Source organism: Terrapene carolina, unplaced genomic scaffold, assembly GCF_002925995.2.
Source record: "Terrapene carolina triunguis isolate 2854851 unplaced genomic scaffold, T_m_triunguis-2.0 Scaffold89, whole genome shotgun sequence".
Taxonomy (NCBI): domain Eukaryota; kingdom Metazoa; phylum Chordata; order Testudines; family Emydidae; genus Terrapene; species Terrapene triunguis.
Window position 1 is genome coordinate 24,249,241 of NW_020664440.1, and position 17,293 is coordinate 24,266,533.

A 17,293-nucleotide genomic window follows, 5' to 3' on the forward strand; every position below is an offset into this window, starting at 1 on the left:
TCTCTGAAGCAGACGACTTCTCAAAAATTGTAGACCAGTGTTATCAATGCAGTGCAGGGCTGGAACAAGTGAGATACAGGGACAGCTGCATGGTGAGCAAACTATCACACTCTTCCAGCTGTGAATGTGGAGAGTTACAGATTATTACTAGGTTCCTATCCGTGGACCCTGTTAGGGCTTTCTCTTATATAATCTCTGGCTCATAGATGTTGGATAAATTTGAAGATTCTGACCCACTTTGGTTGTTTGAAGTAGAATGAGCTCTCTCTTTCAGTTCTTTGCCTTACTCCTTACCCCCCAGAGCCTCCATATTGCTGAGAGGTGAATAGATGGGCCTCTGTTACTACTCCTTCTGTCCAGTCTCTGTCTGGGTTGTTGTTCAGGAAGAATTCCAAGACTTCCTGAAGAACATTTATATAGCACCTACATTTATGTAGCACTTTTCACCCAGAAGGACCCCAAAATACTTTTAGAGACTGAGCTGCAATAGTGATCATTTCATCCACCTGTGTAAGGAATGGTGGTATCTGCTTAACAGTACAGTGCTATACAACTGGGTTTTCCTCAAGATCCTGTAATCATCAACTTCCATTCAAATGCTATTCTATGCAAGGGAAGGAGAAGAAATCTGGGATTGACTCGGGCATGGGGAGATTTTCTGTACAAACAGAGGAGGGACTTCTCTCCATGCTGAAGGCCAGAAGAAAGGGAACTCCCAGAAAGTGTGTCTTTCCTATCTCCATCGTCATGATGGAAGAAAAACAAGATATTTTGCTCGGTGACAGCCAAATGGTGCAAGCCCAGTGTAAAATAGGACTTATGATACAGACTGTCCTTGTTTTGCCTGATCTAACACTAGAGCTGGCTAAGCAAGGAGAGTCCAGAATAAAACTCCTATTCTGCAGCAAGGTTGAAGCTTATAGCTGGAAGCAACTCAGGAGAAATAGCTGGTTGACTTTTCTGACCCTTCTTCCCTGTCAGCTGGGAGAAGTGCACAGTCAGCTGGGTTAAGGAGACTATAACGTTAGAAAAATAAGTATTTCTTTGGAAATTAATGAATTTGTTCCTGTTCGCTGCTGTTATAAAGCTTGTTATTTTAAAAAACCTACTTTGTTATATTGCATTTTTTACTTCGTAAACGAAGTGTCAATGTACTTATCACTTCATTTGATTAGTCATAAAACTGTCAAATGAACTCTAGGGCATAATCTTTATTTTTTTTTTAAATCTGTATTCATTTTTCTCATGACAAAATGAACAATCTCCAGCCAAGCTATTCATCTAAGAGGAAATTAAATTCACATACCATTCATATGGATTGTATGTGAAACAGATTCTTGGTTTTTTTTCTAACATTCTGCATTCAGCACATAAAATCAGTTCCACTGAAAACAATACATTTAAATAAGTTCATGTTAAGTGGTTCACTTATATTACGTAATGTAAACTACAACAGTATATAAAAATGGAAATAACGTTTCCATTAGACCATTTTAAACTGTTGGACAGCTTCCCTTAAAAATCAGAGGCTTAATGAATGTGTTTCGTGAAAAAGGAAAAAAAAATAGAACAAGATTCAGAAAACAAAATTACTGAGTCATCAGTTTGTGCCTGCATAATGATAAACAGCACTAAAGCAACATTTAATGTGGTAGCTAGAAATAGCTGTATGGGAGAAACTCTAGTGTGGGATCACTAAAAATATGCAGTCTTGTAAGATTTAGAGAAGTCCTAGTAAACCCAGCATTGATGAAATGAGAGATTACTCAATACTAGTGCGAGCCAAGCAATGGTCAGCACTATGAACACAAAGATGCACTTTAGCCTTATTGATTCTGTATTATGGCACTTGTTTATTTTAATGGAATCTAGGCTAAAATACAATACATTTCCCCTCTGCTAATGCTTCTTTCATAAGTCTTACTGTCACTCAGCTGCAGTAGTTTTTTTCCTTCTCTAGTCACCTACAAATAAGAACTTAATTCTTGTTGTATTTACCCTAGGCTTCTTTGTAATTTTCTTCTTTCCTTTTTTTACTTAGTTAATTTTTTTCTACTTTGCATACGAGTATCATTTCTTTTTACACATCAGGTGGTGTGTTGCCTGCAAATTGATCTGAAAAAAGAACCTCTAAAGTACAAGCAAATTAGTGAGTGGGCAGGGTTTGAATCATCACATGCAGGAGCTTACATTTCAAATGTGGATACATGGATTTTCCCTATTTTGATCAATAAGGGACTAGATGAGTCTTCATAGACAGATCACTTCCTATGGTCTTCAGCAGTGGACAGATTTTGTCATCTAATAACAGTGTGGGAGAACTATAGTACCTCAACTGTCTTCTTCATGCTGAACACTGTGAAGCAGCCAATTTTGCCTTCCAAAATGCTGCTATTGCACACACTTGGATGCTGATTGCAAGTATTTTCTTAAGAGAATCATGTCTTAACATTAAGAAAATTACTCCTCTTCTAAAGCCTTCTTTTATACTTCTTCTGCTAGCTTTGTAGCAACAGGAGATAACTGATAAATAGCATCATTCAATTCCATGGTGGCTGTCTGCTGGGTTTTTTTATTTATTAAACAAACAAACCAAAAAAATCAAACAACAACCTGCAGCGTCTCAGCAAGAAGAAAAACTAAATGTCTGCCTGGCGATGAGAATCTCAGCCTACGTGAGAACAAAATGGTAAATTGCATTGCAGTGGAACCAGTGCAGTTCAGCTGTACAAAGGGGTAGGAGCGAGACTTGAGAAGGGCCAGTTATAAGGTATACAACCTCTGTGCATTGTGTAGACTGTGTGGTAATGGACTTTCTGCAAAGCATTGCTCAGATGTTAGCCCTGGAAAAGGGGTAGGGTATGACCTGAATATCTGCCACTTTGTGTGTTGTGTTAGGAAAAAATGATGTGGCAAGTATGCAGAGTTGTGGGAAAGAGATCTTTCTTAAGTATGCTAAGTGGCCAGTGTTACAAGCTGTGGCTTTAGAGATTTATGTGTAAGCAACCTGGGCCCAGCTTACATTCCTGAGACCCTCAGGCCACTCTAAATCCTGCTGGAAACTTGACCCTTTTCCCCCATTTCTACTCATCATAATAAAGTGTGGATCTTTGCTGCCTCTGCATCAGGGACACATAAGGGCAGTAAACAGCTGCTTCAGCCAACAGGGTGAAGTAGCTTTTGTAGTTGCTGTGTAGGAGGGAGTGGAGAGAAAGATTTCTCTTTCTCACTGTGGGGCACCCCCTCGCATCTGCCCACTGTTCAGTCCAGCTATTCAAGTTGGGTGCTAGCATGAGAATTTGACCCAGGGTTATGAGGGATAGAGACTAACTGGTTTTGCCTAATTTCTAACCCCCTGAAATGTTGTGTATTTGAAATTCTTCTCATGTAATTGGGCTCATATTCTCCTGCAGGAGGAAAACTGCATAGGAAAAAAGGGAGAAAAACATGGCAGAGAGAGGTCAGAGTGAAATACAAATAGAGAGAAATTCTAAGGACAAAACACCATGTTACACAGACCACACAGAAGGCCCCACTTATGCTGGCTTCATTTTGGCAATATGTAAGGAGTGGGGTGGTGGATAGGACTATTATGCTTGACACAGATCGTAGATTTATTTTGAGCCAGAAAAATATATTCTATAATTGAACAACCCTGGATAGAAATGTTACACGGTAGAAGTATTGCAAACCCTATAAACACCTTAATGTCTATGTACACCTAGAACTTGAAAGACAGTGTGAAACTATTAACTAAGGTCTTCACATGTACAGTTATATTAGTTAATGGTAACTTTTTCAGTTGTAAAACTAGTTTACAGCAATCTTTATCGGAACCTGTTACAAAAAAAAAGACAAGAAAAACCCAAACAGTCTTTAAAATACATAAACATGCACATTTTCTTACCAGTTGGGTAGTCAGCTTCAGGAAGTGGTCAATTGATTGATGTGGGTCATCACCCAAGAGAAAGTCTGTGTGTTACATATAGATCTTTACTCAGCTGTCAGCTTTCAGCTCAGTTATTGCAGTATCAGCTCCTGCTGTGAACAAACAGGTGGAGCAAAGGACAGACATGACTGTAGTCATTTGCTGGTGCACTGTAGTCATTTCCTGGGCAACCTGAATTGCTGGAAAGTAGAAAGACACCCAGGTGGGCAGCCCAGGACCTCAGTCTTCTCCCTTCCAAGTGTCTTTGGATTTCAGAAAGAAATATACTGAAGGAGACAGGTAATTTTATCCTATTTCTGCTTTGTGGTCCAACTTTGCTTCTCTTCTTGGAAGTGGTAGCATGAACCAATCAGTTAGTGACTCTCATTTCTTTCAGAGATTGAAATGTCCAGCCAAAAGGTCATCCTCTCTCACTATGCAATAAGGGAAGAGACATCAACTTTTGAGTTCTTGCAACTGGAACTGGATTTTTTTCTAGTCTCTTTATGCAACATATCTTGCCACACCAGCTTGTGTAAGAAAAATTAGGCCATACAAGTTGGTACAACCCTCTTGGGATAAACCTTGAACACCATCTGATTTGCTCTGTTCAGCAACTTACCTCTGCAAGTTGCTTTCTGGGACCCCTTCTGTGGTGCATCCCTTGCTGCTTTTGCAGTTAGGCTTGCTCAAGTTGCAGTTTCTCCATCAATACTCTGCTAGCTGCTGAAGTGTTTATTTTAAAATTCATATAATTTATACAAAGTTCATCTATATTCTGTGATGTTCTTTAGACTTTTTTTTAACTGTCCATTATACAATGCAGTCACTTCTGGAACTGTTGTTCTCCAGCAAGCCAGAAGGGCTGTATAAATCTTCCATTTCTGTTCATCTTGCTTAACAACAATGGTGGAACCTTAGTATATAGGGCTGAGCTAAGTCTGTGCATTATTAACCAAACATTACATTTCTGATTATTCCACTCCATGGTCAAGTGTTCTTATAAACACACTATTTGGTTTCATTTCTCTTTATTTACTGCTTCTTTCAACGCAGGTATATTTTACTAACTTGATAGCATAAACATGCTTGATTGCAAACATTAACCTTACTTCTTCACTTTATCACTAAAATTAAAATAAAACAATATGCATACAACCTCTTTCTTTCATAACAGGATTGCCCATGGAGTAAATCCTGTCATTTATGTTTACAATAAACATAAATTTTGCCCAACGCAGTTTTAATCACACTGTTAAACAATAGAATACCAATTGAAATTAAATATTTTTGGATGTTTTCTACATTTTCAAATATATTGATTTCAGTTACAACACAGAATATAAAGTGGACAGTGCTCACTTTATATTATTTTTATTACAAATATTTGCACTGTAAAATGATAAACAAAAGAAATAGTATTTTTCAATTCACCTCATACAAATACTGTAGTGCAATCTCTTTATCGTGAAAGTGCAATTTACAAATGTAGATTTTTTTTGTTACATAACTGCACTCAAAAACAAAACAATGTAAAACTTTAGAGCCAACATGTCCACTCAGTCCTATTTCTTGTTCAGCCAATCGCTAAAAAAACAAGTGTGTTTACATTTACAGGAGATATGCTGCTCGCTTCTTATTTACAATATCACCTGAAAGTGAGAATAGGCGTTCACATGGCACTTTTGTAGCCTGCATTGCAAGGTATTTACATGCTAGATATGCTAAACATTTGTATGACCCTTCATGCTTTGGCCACCATTCCAGAGCACATGCTTCCGTGCTGATGACACTTGTTAAAAAAAAAAATGTGTTAAATAATTTGTGACTGAACTCCTTGGGGGAGAATTGTATGTTTCCTGTTCTGTTTTACCCACATTCTGCCATATATTTCATGTTATAGCTGTCTCAGATGATGACTCAGCACATTGTTCATTTTAAGACCTCTTTCACAGCAGATTTGACAAAACGCAAAGAAGGTACCAATGTGAGATTTCTAAAGACAGCTACAGCACTCGACCCAAGGTTTAAGAATCTGAAGTGCCTTCCAAAATCTGAGAGGGATGAGGTGTGGAACATGCTTTCAGAAGTCTTCAAAGAGCAATACTCCAATGTGAAAACTACAGAACCCGAACCACCAAAAAAGAAAATCAACCTTCTGCTGGTGGCATCTGACTCAGATGATGAACATGAACATGCAGCGGGCCACACTGCTTTGGATCGTTATCGAGCAGAACTTGTCATCAGCATGGACGCATGTCCACTGGAATGGTGGTTGAAGCATGAAGGGACATATGAATCTTTAGCGCATCTGGCACGTAAATATCTTGCAATGCCGGCTACAACAGTGCCACGCGAATGCCTGTTCTCACTTTCAGGTGACATTGTAAACAAGAAGTGGGCAGCATTATCTCCTGCAAATGTAAACAAACTTGTTTGTCTGAGCGACTGGGTGAACAAGAAGTAGGACTGAGTGGACTTGTAGGCTCTAAAGTTTTACATTGTTTTATTTTTTTAATGCAGTTTTTTTTTTTACATAATTCTACCTTTGTAAGTTCAACTTTCGTGATAAGGAGATTGCACTACAGTACTTGTATTAGGTGAATTGAAAAATACTATTTCTTTTTTTTACAGTGCAAATGTTTGTAATCAAATATAAATATAAAGTGAGCACTGTACACTTTGTATTCTGTGTTGTAATTGAAATCAATATATTTGAAAATGTAGAAAATATCCAAAAATATTTAAATAAATGGTATTCTATTATTTAACAGCGTGATTAATCGTGATTCATTTTTTAATTGCGCAATTAATCGCGATTAATTTTTTAAAGCACATGACAGCCCTACTAACAATATATTTTAGCAGCTATAAAAATACCCTGTCCATCTAGAAAGCTATATAAATAGCATAAGGCCCACACCTACACTCCTTATTCAAGCAAAACTCATTAGGCCAAATACCAAGCTGGTGTAAATTGACAGAACACCATTGACTTCAGTAAAGCTATGCTGACTGAAACTATCTGCAATTTGACTCAGTGACTTCAATGTGAGTTCTTTTTTCCTAAGCTAAGACTGAGGAAAGATTGCAGGATTTGGTTCATAGATAATATAAATAAAATGAATAGTTTTTAAGCACATTTTGGGCAGCAGAAAACAAATGCACCACACATGCTTTCCTGAGCAAAACTGATGTTAAACTGATTTGTGTGTCCCCTTATTAAAACAGTTTTATGCAAAGAGATGAGCAGTATGATGAAAAAACAGCATTAAGAAAATCTCTAGTTTAAAATATTTCTGTTGCTGTATCATTCTTCACTTACAATGCATGAAATGCCTATGTTACGGGGGGGCGGGGGGAATTACCTCAGACTAATAGCACCTTAGATTATTACAATTGAAAGAATTGTAAAAATCCCAAATACTTAGCTTTCCCCATTTATACTCTTTCTGTCTGGTCTTTTTCTCAGTGTAGACAATAAAAATAGCTTCAATTCCCTCTTATTTTTAGTTAGATTTTTTTCATGTCTGTCAAGTTCAGGCAATAAGTCTGTTTTGGCTTTTAACCCTGCAAAGGATTTTCAAAAACAAAAACAAAGCAATTCATTGCAAAATATTTACATTCACATTAGGTTTTTACACATCTCCATGGCCACTTTTTCATGGTATAAAAAAAGGAAATAGAATGGAAATAAAGAATATTGGAAAATCATGGAACATCTTGGAAAATCAACACAGTTAGACAAGAAGTAGACAATGGCTTACTAAAAATATTGCTGTTATAATTATTGCCACCCGTCTTATCTTATTCATATTAAAGACGATTGCAAACGGTGCTCATTGCAACACTGATACTGTAACACAGTCTCCTCCAGGGTTCAGGAAATGATTCTCCATATTGTAGCCTGATCTTTTGTGGCTTATAAAAACCTTTAATTGAGCTATACTTCAGTGAATAATACATTTATTCTCCCCTTCACAGTAGCTACCAATGCTGTAACATATGCTTTGCCTGTCTGCTTCTTGCGATACATATTTGCTTTCCAATTAGTCTGAAGATTTCAGAATGAATCCAGAACAGCATGTCAAACCATTCCACTCCCTGCCCCACCATGAAGTGCTTTTCATCGTTGAGGATCCCAAAATGTTTTCAATATAGAGGAATAAAGGTTTACTAGAGAGGCATCTCCTCACCTCTCCCCCATCTCAATGGTTGGCAGATTTATTAAATTTGTGTTTGTGTTTCTCCTTACTTCTCCGCCTGGCTGGCAGACTTATTAGAGGGTTCTCATGGGTACTTCTCCCGGTTTCTGATTTGGCTGGCCGATCTGACTGTGCACCTAGATACTTTTCCCCTACTTCCCTCATCCCATTTGATGTACTGAAAAGGGAATAAGTGATGTTTTTTTCCTGCCTTTCTTCCCATCTGCCAGATTGAGGGGCACTGGTGCATCTCTTTGCCGCTCCTTAACCATCAGGTTGACAAGAGCTTGGATGCTTCTCTCCAGCTTCGTCTTTAGATGGCAAACTTCTTGGCAGGGAGGCAGGGCAATGGCTGCTTGTAGCTATTCTTTGCTGTTTTGGCAGACTGTACAAGTGCCTTCTTCTCATTCTGAAATTCCTGCCCAAGTTGTCAGAAGGGGATGGGTTTTCTTCCTAAAAAATAAATGTGTGTGGAAGGGAAGGTAAATTATGAGGGAGCTCTTCAAGGAGCTAAAATTACAGCAGCATATTTTATATATAAATCAGAGTTGGTCTGTAGCTTGCAAAGTGAAGTCAGCGATGTTGGCTATACCTTACTTTTCCCCAAGAACCTTGAGAAAAAACAATTCAAAGAGGAGGCAGCCCACAAAATTAAAAAAGACATCAACTACCATCATAATTTTACTGTCCGAAACAGCACTTTATTAAGTGGTATCTCAGCAAGATTAGTGCCTGAATTTGGAAGAGTTCTTTCATGAGAACTGCCGTCTCCACACACACGTCCTCACACCAGGTACATTTGTGCATAAGAAATACATGTGCTTAGATTTGAGTCTGCTAGAAATTATCAGACTTGTATTGAGCTGGGATGGCATAAGTGCATTTTTTGACACTACCCCTTTTCCCTTCCCCCAGCCAAATGCGTTGGGGTGATGGCAAGAGGTTGGAAGTTTTGCTAGTGACACTGGCTGAAATAATATGGGGTTGAAGCCGGATGTCAAGTTCTCAGTGGGAGAAGGGAGTGCCTGGCTAGTAAGAAGGTGAGAGAAGCAAGATTTCTTGGTGCCACTGGATCAAACAATGGGGAAGGCAGTGGGTCAGAAGGTAGAACTTGGAGGAGAAGGATGTGAAGAAGACATCTTATTGGTAGCACTGAGCTGATTCTTGAGCAGCAGGCCTAAACACACCTTAGACAGGGGAGAAGCCTTGTCAACCACTACACATCCTGTAAGTAGGCTTCCTTCAGCCACAGCACAGGTACTGATGGGGACTCTCAGTGGGTGCCTAGATCGAGGTACAGAAGCAGCCTAGGCTGAGAGCATGGGGAAGGGAGCCTTTCAATTAAGAGTTTGGTTCTGGATGGCTGAGGCACAGATAAAGGTATAGGAGGAGATATGGAAAATGGAGTAAGAGAATTAAGAGGATGAATGGAATGAGGGAGGGAAAGAAAACATCTGTTCTTTTTGGCAATGGGTCCTTCCACAACTGGCATATCCTTTCCTCTCAGACATCTCTTCCATTTCAGCAATCATAAGTAGGACTTTAGTTAAACAGATATAGCTATAGGTTATCAGATATGGTCTGTGTTTTACAATATGGGAGCTCAGGCAGGGTAGCCATAGATTTGTTGTTCTATAATGCCTTCCCAAACACTAGTACAAGCACTAGTGAATTAAACCTCATATAAAATGGGATTAACAATGAAGTTATATGTGGAAAGTTAGGCATAGAGTTTAAATGTCCTGTCCAGGGTTATGTAACAAGTTTGGGACACAGACAGGAACAGAAGCTAGATCTCCTGTCTTTATTCTATGCTTTAACCATTAGACCCTGTGTTCTCTGGAAGATATTAGTAATGTATTTATTTATTATTAACATTTAAATTAATTCAGACAGTAATAAACTGATAACTTACCACTTTGAAATGGATCAGATCACTTTATCTACTGTATTTTAAATATTACCACTGAAAGCAAAGGAGTGATTGTGGCAGTTTTTGTCCCATAGGAAAACATTTTGTCATCCCATCTACCATCCTAAATGTTAAGTCATAGAAAAGCCACTGGACTTTGAAGCAGGTCCTTTGTGCTACATGGCACCAATATGACCATTGTTACCTGGGCATCTAGAGTCTGGAAACTCATTTAAAAATATTTACAAACCATCTTACTGGGTAGAAGTATGAATCTCTCTTTAGACAGTAAGGTCAGGTGATTACTTAAATAACTTTTTGAAGGGAGTTAGAAAAATAAAACAATTTATTCACTACTTCTCAGCTGTATAGCACACAGTAAAACTGCATGACTTAGAACTTGACTATATAATCACTGAGGACCTGGTCTTGTAGCACTTACACACAGTTAACTTAAGTCAATGGGAATTTTACACTTGTAGGGGCTTCAGAAATTAACGGGAACTGATACATATAGAAACAAAGACTTTCTAATTATTTCAAATATTTGATATATAGTATTTTGCTTTATCCATTTTAACCTAATTTAAGTAAATAGTTCATTAGTAGCACTTTACACTCACTTTGCACAGATTTAAATGACTACATATGGTACAAATCAGTCTTCTGGTCTTAGGACCCAATTCAACATTGATATAAAGCATGCAACTCTATTGGGAAAAGGAGGGAGGAAATTCTGGCTGTAATATTTTTATAAGGTACTCAAACATTAGAGTGACAGGCACAGTTTACACGACTGTTTAAATAGGCTGGCCTCAGTTCACCCTTATAATCTGGCTGAAAGCCAGTTTAAAATGACTACATAGGGTTTCCCCTCACACATGGCATAGGGCTAGGAAAAGCAGCATGATTGAAGCACCACTGCACAGTCTACATCTGCCAAAATGGCTGGTTGAAGCAATCAGCAGCTGGGTGTAAGTTAGAGCAGCCCTAAGGCTCTAAGTTGCACTTTAGCCTGAGCTGCCTATAACAGGCCTCAGGAGGAGAGAGCAGTAAAGGCAGCATAAATCCAAATCCTCCCACAACCTTAGGTCCTGTGCTGAGTGTAACTCAGCTGGACCATAGAATCTGGACTATTTACTTAAATGGAGTTGCACCCATTTATACCAGGTATGAATTTGTGTTGTGTTAAATTGTGTTGGCCAAGTTTTAAGCAAAGAAAATAATTCCATAGTATATTTGTAAACTCATGGAAATAGATGATGATGGCAGAAATATTTATAGATATTTAACCATAGCAGCATAAATGGATTCTGCTAAACTTAGATTTTAATTTTGTTTACATTTTGATGGAGCAGAGTATGAATGACTGCTTATTTAGCATGGCATGTGCCCTTAGCATTAAGTAGCTCTTTTATTTTTTAGATCTGACAAGAGTGGAATACAATGCAATCAAAAGTTAACAGATCCCCTGGGAAATGCTTTAAGCTATACACAAAATTAAAAGGTTGGAGATATTGTATTAACATTGCAGAAAATATGAACATTAAATGAGTATAAACTGTCCAGCCTATTAAAATGAAAAAAAAAGGCAAAAATTTATTAACTCAGAGAGAAATCTCTAGTGTACCTGTGTGGGTTTGTACATTCTATTGCACACTGTACATCTGAATAAGTAACATAAAATTTAAAAAAGCATAAGAAATATTTTATGCCATTCTAACTAGAGCGGTGTAACCCAGAAACTAGGGGAAACAACAGTTTTTTAACACACTCTAAACTCAGCTCAGGTTTAGTAAAAAGTTTGCTAGGCTTCTTTGATGGGGTGTATCTGGCCCTTCATGGTCCTCTGTTGGAGGGTCTGCAGCCCTACTATACCCCTCCCCAGGAAAGGAGCAACCAAGGAGGGTCCACCAGGCTTGTCTAGAAAAGCTGGATGGGAACAGCCAATCAAAGCCCAGCAGGCTCAGCTAAAAGGAGCTACAGGGGTGAGCAAGGGTGCTTCTCTGTGGCCAAAGGGAGATTGAGTGGGTGTATTTACTGGAGCTGGGATGGGGGAAGAGGACCTGGGAACTTTAACCCTAAGGTAATGGGTGGAGGTAAAGGGACCAGGTGGGAAGAGGGCCAGGAAATGCAGCAGCTAACTAAAGGAATCGGTATGTGGCTGCTGTTTATAGGGTCCCTGGATTGGAAACTGGAGTAGTGGGTAGTCCTGGGTTCCCCCGCTGGCAAAGTAGCCTAAGCCTGAGAAGGGGACAAAGCTTCTTGAGAAGCACAAGTGAAAGGCTGGAATTAAAGGGCCCAGCGATGGGGCAGAAAACCCTGATGAGAGCAAACAGTTTGTTGAACTCTTTACTAGCCTGGAAGTGATCTGTTCTTCACTGTGTGACTTGTCCAGAGTGCTGAGCCCCTGAAGACCCACCAAGTGAGGTTGACAACCTACGGGGGCACCAAGAGTGGGAAAAGGACTACAGTGCTGTATGCAGCAGCAGGAGGTGCTCAAGAGGTGAATGCCCCCTGTTACAGGTTGACATGTCTTTTAAATATTTTGATAGAACCTGAGCCTAAATGTCAGATGGTTTTGTATCAAAACCATGTAGAATTTATGAGGTTTTGATGAAAATGTATTCATTAGGAATATTAGGGGGATGAATTGGGTGTAAAAACACAAGTGAACACTTAGCACAAGTTGGCTGGAGTAATATTTTAGATAAAATTGGCCTGCTTCTCCATTATCCTTGACTTTTATAGTCTCTTAAACCAGTGCAAAATGGATGTAAAATGCTACCAAGTTAGAATAGTAACACTTAACACCTACGTTTAACTGTTGTCAATGACTACCCAAGATGCAAGGTAACAGGTCCAATTACTATAAATGTGGAAGCTCTGAGATATTAGCATGAGTACTATTTCTCCCATGTAAGGTCAGTGACTGGGCAGGATACCTAGCACAGCTGCTAGCCAGGCCAGCCTATATATTTCTAGCCTCCATACCTGTGCATAGATCCACTTGTGACTTCTTGCCACTATGTTGTAGATTGTCAAGAATCAGGTTAGTCAACCAGCACATTGTTACTGTAAGTTAGTGCACTAATAGCTAATGCAGTAAAACATCTGGAAGGTTACATTTCTGCCTGGGCCAATTTTTTTTCAGTTTGTTTCTTAATTTATTTCTCTCACTGGTCTCGATGATACACAGGGAAGGAACTCCTTCTCCCTGGCTGCACACAATTGGGGAACAGAAAAGAGATTCTTCATGTGGGATGAGGTGGTGGGAGCGCTTGAAAATTTTACTTCCATGCACATCTACACTGAAGTCTCATTTTCAAAAGTGAGTTAGGCACTTAGGCCCAGATTCTCAACCAATGGGAGTTAAGTGCCTAAATGTGTTTGAAGATCAGGGCCTTAGGAGCTTATGAGACATAAGCTCCTAAAAGTCTAAGTTGTTTTTGAAAGTAGCCTTAGGTGCTTTTGAAATTTTTTACCCAGAGTCTGGGAGTGCACAGGCTGTCAGGGCTAGCAGCAGCATTCAGTCGTTGAGCATGAGATACTGTCCATAGTCAATATTGGTATCCTAGCACTCACATGAAAAGAGATGCAGTCAGTTTTATAAAGTGTCATTGATTAAATTATTAGATCTCTATGATAAATCAATCCAATTCAAGATTTTTTCGCCAAATATACTGGATATCCTTGAGGGCCTCTTGAACTTGAACTAGAGTAGGAGATGTTCAGATTTATGGAATATGTTATGGGAATGCCAATTAGTAACCCCATTTTGAGACATGGTACTCAAGAGAGCTCTAAAACTGACTATTTTCACTATGAAATGGTTTTGCTGTTCACAGTAAAACCAGGAACACATGCTAGAGTAGTTTTATTTCTAATTTAAGTAAGATGTGGTGCAAAATAAACCCATTTGATTATGCAGTTATCAATAAAAGCACAAAAACAAGGAAGTTAAACAATTCTACAATACATTTTGCAGAGAATTCCACAATAACTCCTTTTCACATACATCCTGAGTAACATCTTTTCCTCATGCTCTTTAAACATGAGCTAAAATGGTCCCTAAGTGCCACACTGGCAGTTTAAAAAAAAAAAGCTAATAATTTTGGAAACCAAGGCGACAGCATTGGATTAGCTCTCGCCTAAGGATAGCAAAGTGTGAAATATCTCTTGTGTATAGGGTAAAGAAATAGTCTCCAACAATCAGAGTTAACTGCCATTTCTAGGCCTCTGTTTTGATTAAGGGGAAGAGCTCCAGCAAAACCACAGCCACAGTTCATACTTAAACTCTTTTAAATCAGCCTTATTTTCATCAAAATTCAGTACATAGCATTTCCAGTCCACATGTGATTCCATATGATTACTATTGGCTACACTGGTCTCACTATTCTGGTTTTTTTTTCTTCCTCCTATCTCTTTAACTCTTCAGAGCCACCTGAGCATCTTGTCTCATTCCAGTGCAACTGTAATTTATGTTAGTGAGAATTGCAGCAGTGAGCACCTCTTCAGGATTAGGCCGCTAAAAAGATGATTCAAAATCCATTTAAATTTAATGGGAAAAACTCCCAGGGATTTCACTGGGCTTTGGATCAGGTTCTTAATGAATATACGGTTAGATATACAAATCTATTCTGTACATGTCCAGTTAAAGTTGTGCTGCTCTTCTTCTATTTTTAATTCTAGGAATATGAGCATACTTATGTGACAGTAATTCTCCTCTCCCTCTAATTTGGTCTCTTTCGTACAATTAAAAGTACATAAAATGCATTAGTAACAGGATGCATGGTCTGTCATAAATGGCACAAAGTAGGCTTTATGCAATGGGGAGAACTCTGGTCATTTTTTCTTTTTAAGAGTATAATCCAAGTTTATCTGTATGCACATTTTACATAGTTTTTGTTTTTACTTCACTGTGCATTCTTCCTGTTTAATCAATAAAAAACAATATTTAAATTTTTTTAGAAACAAACACTGGCAGACTAGACCACATTAATGGTCCATCTAGTTCAGTATCAGCCTCCAATTGTGGCCTATATCTGATGAAAAGATGGGTATACACACATGCACACACACATACATTCTCCTTCTCTTTCCCTCTTCACACCTAACCAATTGTGCAGTACTGTACCATGAAGGCAAAATTCCTTCCTTATCATAGCTGGAAATCAGCTGATATTATGAATCATAACTTCTTTCCTAACTAATATAATTGCAGACTCTATTTTTTCAATAAAAATGTGTATTCCTCTGAATATTCGTGACGGTATTTGCCTCAATAATACCTTGTGACAGTGAGTTCCACAGATTAATTATAAGCATAATTTAAATTGAATTTATCAAGTGTGTCACCTTGATATTTTCGTTTGTTATTTTTAAATTATGGGATAGGATAAATAGGAGCACTGGTTGTCCTACATTATACTAGTGTAGTGTAGACTGTACTAGTACCAGCTTCTGTACTTGTATCCTTTTACTTTGCTCCTTGTCAAATAAAATACATCTTGAGGCAGACTCTCAGTCCTGCCCCTAGCTTTTTATATTTTTGTCTATTTAGGAAGCTTACTGTGTGTCTCTAGCCATCTCCATGCCTTTTGCTGCATTATTTCTAATCTTGCTCTGTTCTTTGTGATAAAGTGACCAAAAACTTTTGTGCACTGTAAATTTATATAATGGGAGCATTACTTTACTTTTCCAAGCCATTTCCAACTTTTAATTTGTATTTTAAAAAGTACAATGGGCTGCTATTTAATGTTCCTGATTTAACTTCTGTAGTAGATGGTGAAAGCTGAAAGCAGCTCAACCACTAGGGAGGCACAGATGAAAGTGGCAGGGACAAGGTTCATGGGAATAAAATTGGTAATGCAGTTTTTTCTCTTCTTTTTAAAGCATGCACCTGTTGTTGCTGCTTTCAATTATGCAGCAGCAGTGACTATGTTCCATTCACACTTGAATTCCTATTTAAAAACAGGTCTGCTAAACAGCTCCTGTCTTCACCATTTTTATATAATCTAAAATATGAAAAGGGGCCAGCTGCTACTGAAGTGTTGTTGGCACAGATAAGGGCAGAGGAGACTGAGCTGGTGAGAATAAAAGAACGTGTTGCAGATGAAGAAAAGCAATAAAATTATACTTTTTATAATGTTTGTTTTGAATTTTTTTAAATAAAAAAAAACTGAACAGAAAAATACCATAAAACAAACATTACATGTTTTAGGTTGTACATATTCCTAAAACCAGAGTTGCAGCAAAGATGGGGGAGGAAAATATAAAACTGGATTTTCTTATCTTTTTTTCTTTTGTGTATTTTATTTTTGGAGCCTAAGCTTGCTCCCATTTAAGTCAACAGGAGTTTTGCCATTGATTTCAATAGGCCCTTCACAGGTTCTGATTCATCAGTGGTTTGCAAACTTTTTGAGCTGAGCCCCCCCGCCCCTTTTGAGTTTTTGGCTGCACACCCCTAGCCCAGACAAAAGTAGACACATGCAAAAGGATGCTTGAGAGCCTATTTATAAACTTAACAGAGACCTCCACACAACTTTAATTAAATTACCTATACCTGTAAGTTTCAAATACACAGATACTTATCAATGGCACAGCCAAGGATTCCTCAGCAGTGGGCTGCTTTTACCTTGCAGTGATACTACATCGCTAGAGCAGGGCCAACACCTGCTCCTCCCCTCTCTTGTTTTCAGGGTGGGGGAAGGTGCATGTGATGGTCTCTGGGTGCGGAGCCAGCGCTGGGTGCGGAGGTTGTCAGGAGTGGAAATCGGCATGGCCATGGCGGATACTGAACCTGACCCACAGGCTTGGTGGCATGCTGAGGTGAGTCAGGGTGGAGGTGGGGCTCCCTACCCACCTTCCCCGTGAGGACTGGCACAAGCCACCTGATGTTACCGCTGGCCCCCCTGAACATTCATCCGTGCCCCACCGTTTGAAAACCTCTGATATATGGTAGGTAAACGAAGAATTGTAGATATAAGGTATTGCTACATTTTCAACACAGAAAGGGCTTCAGGAAAAAGTCATTTATAAACCAACCAGAAAATATGCCAGAGCTTACCTAAAATGTATAAAATATATTAAAATCAAAATTATGTAAAATAAAAATATCATGACATTGCATATTACATTATATGTGGATATGTTAATAAATATATTTATATGAGCTGGATGAAACATTGTGATAGGTTTGAGTTTAAACCTCATAGATTCATAGATTCTAGGACTGGAAGGGACCTC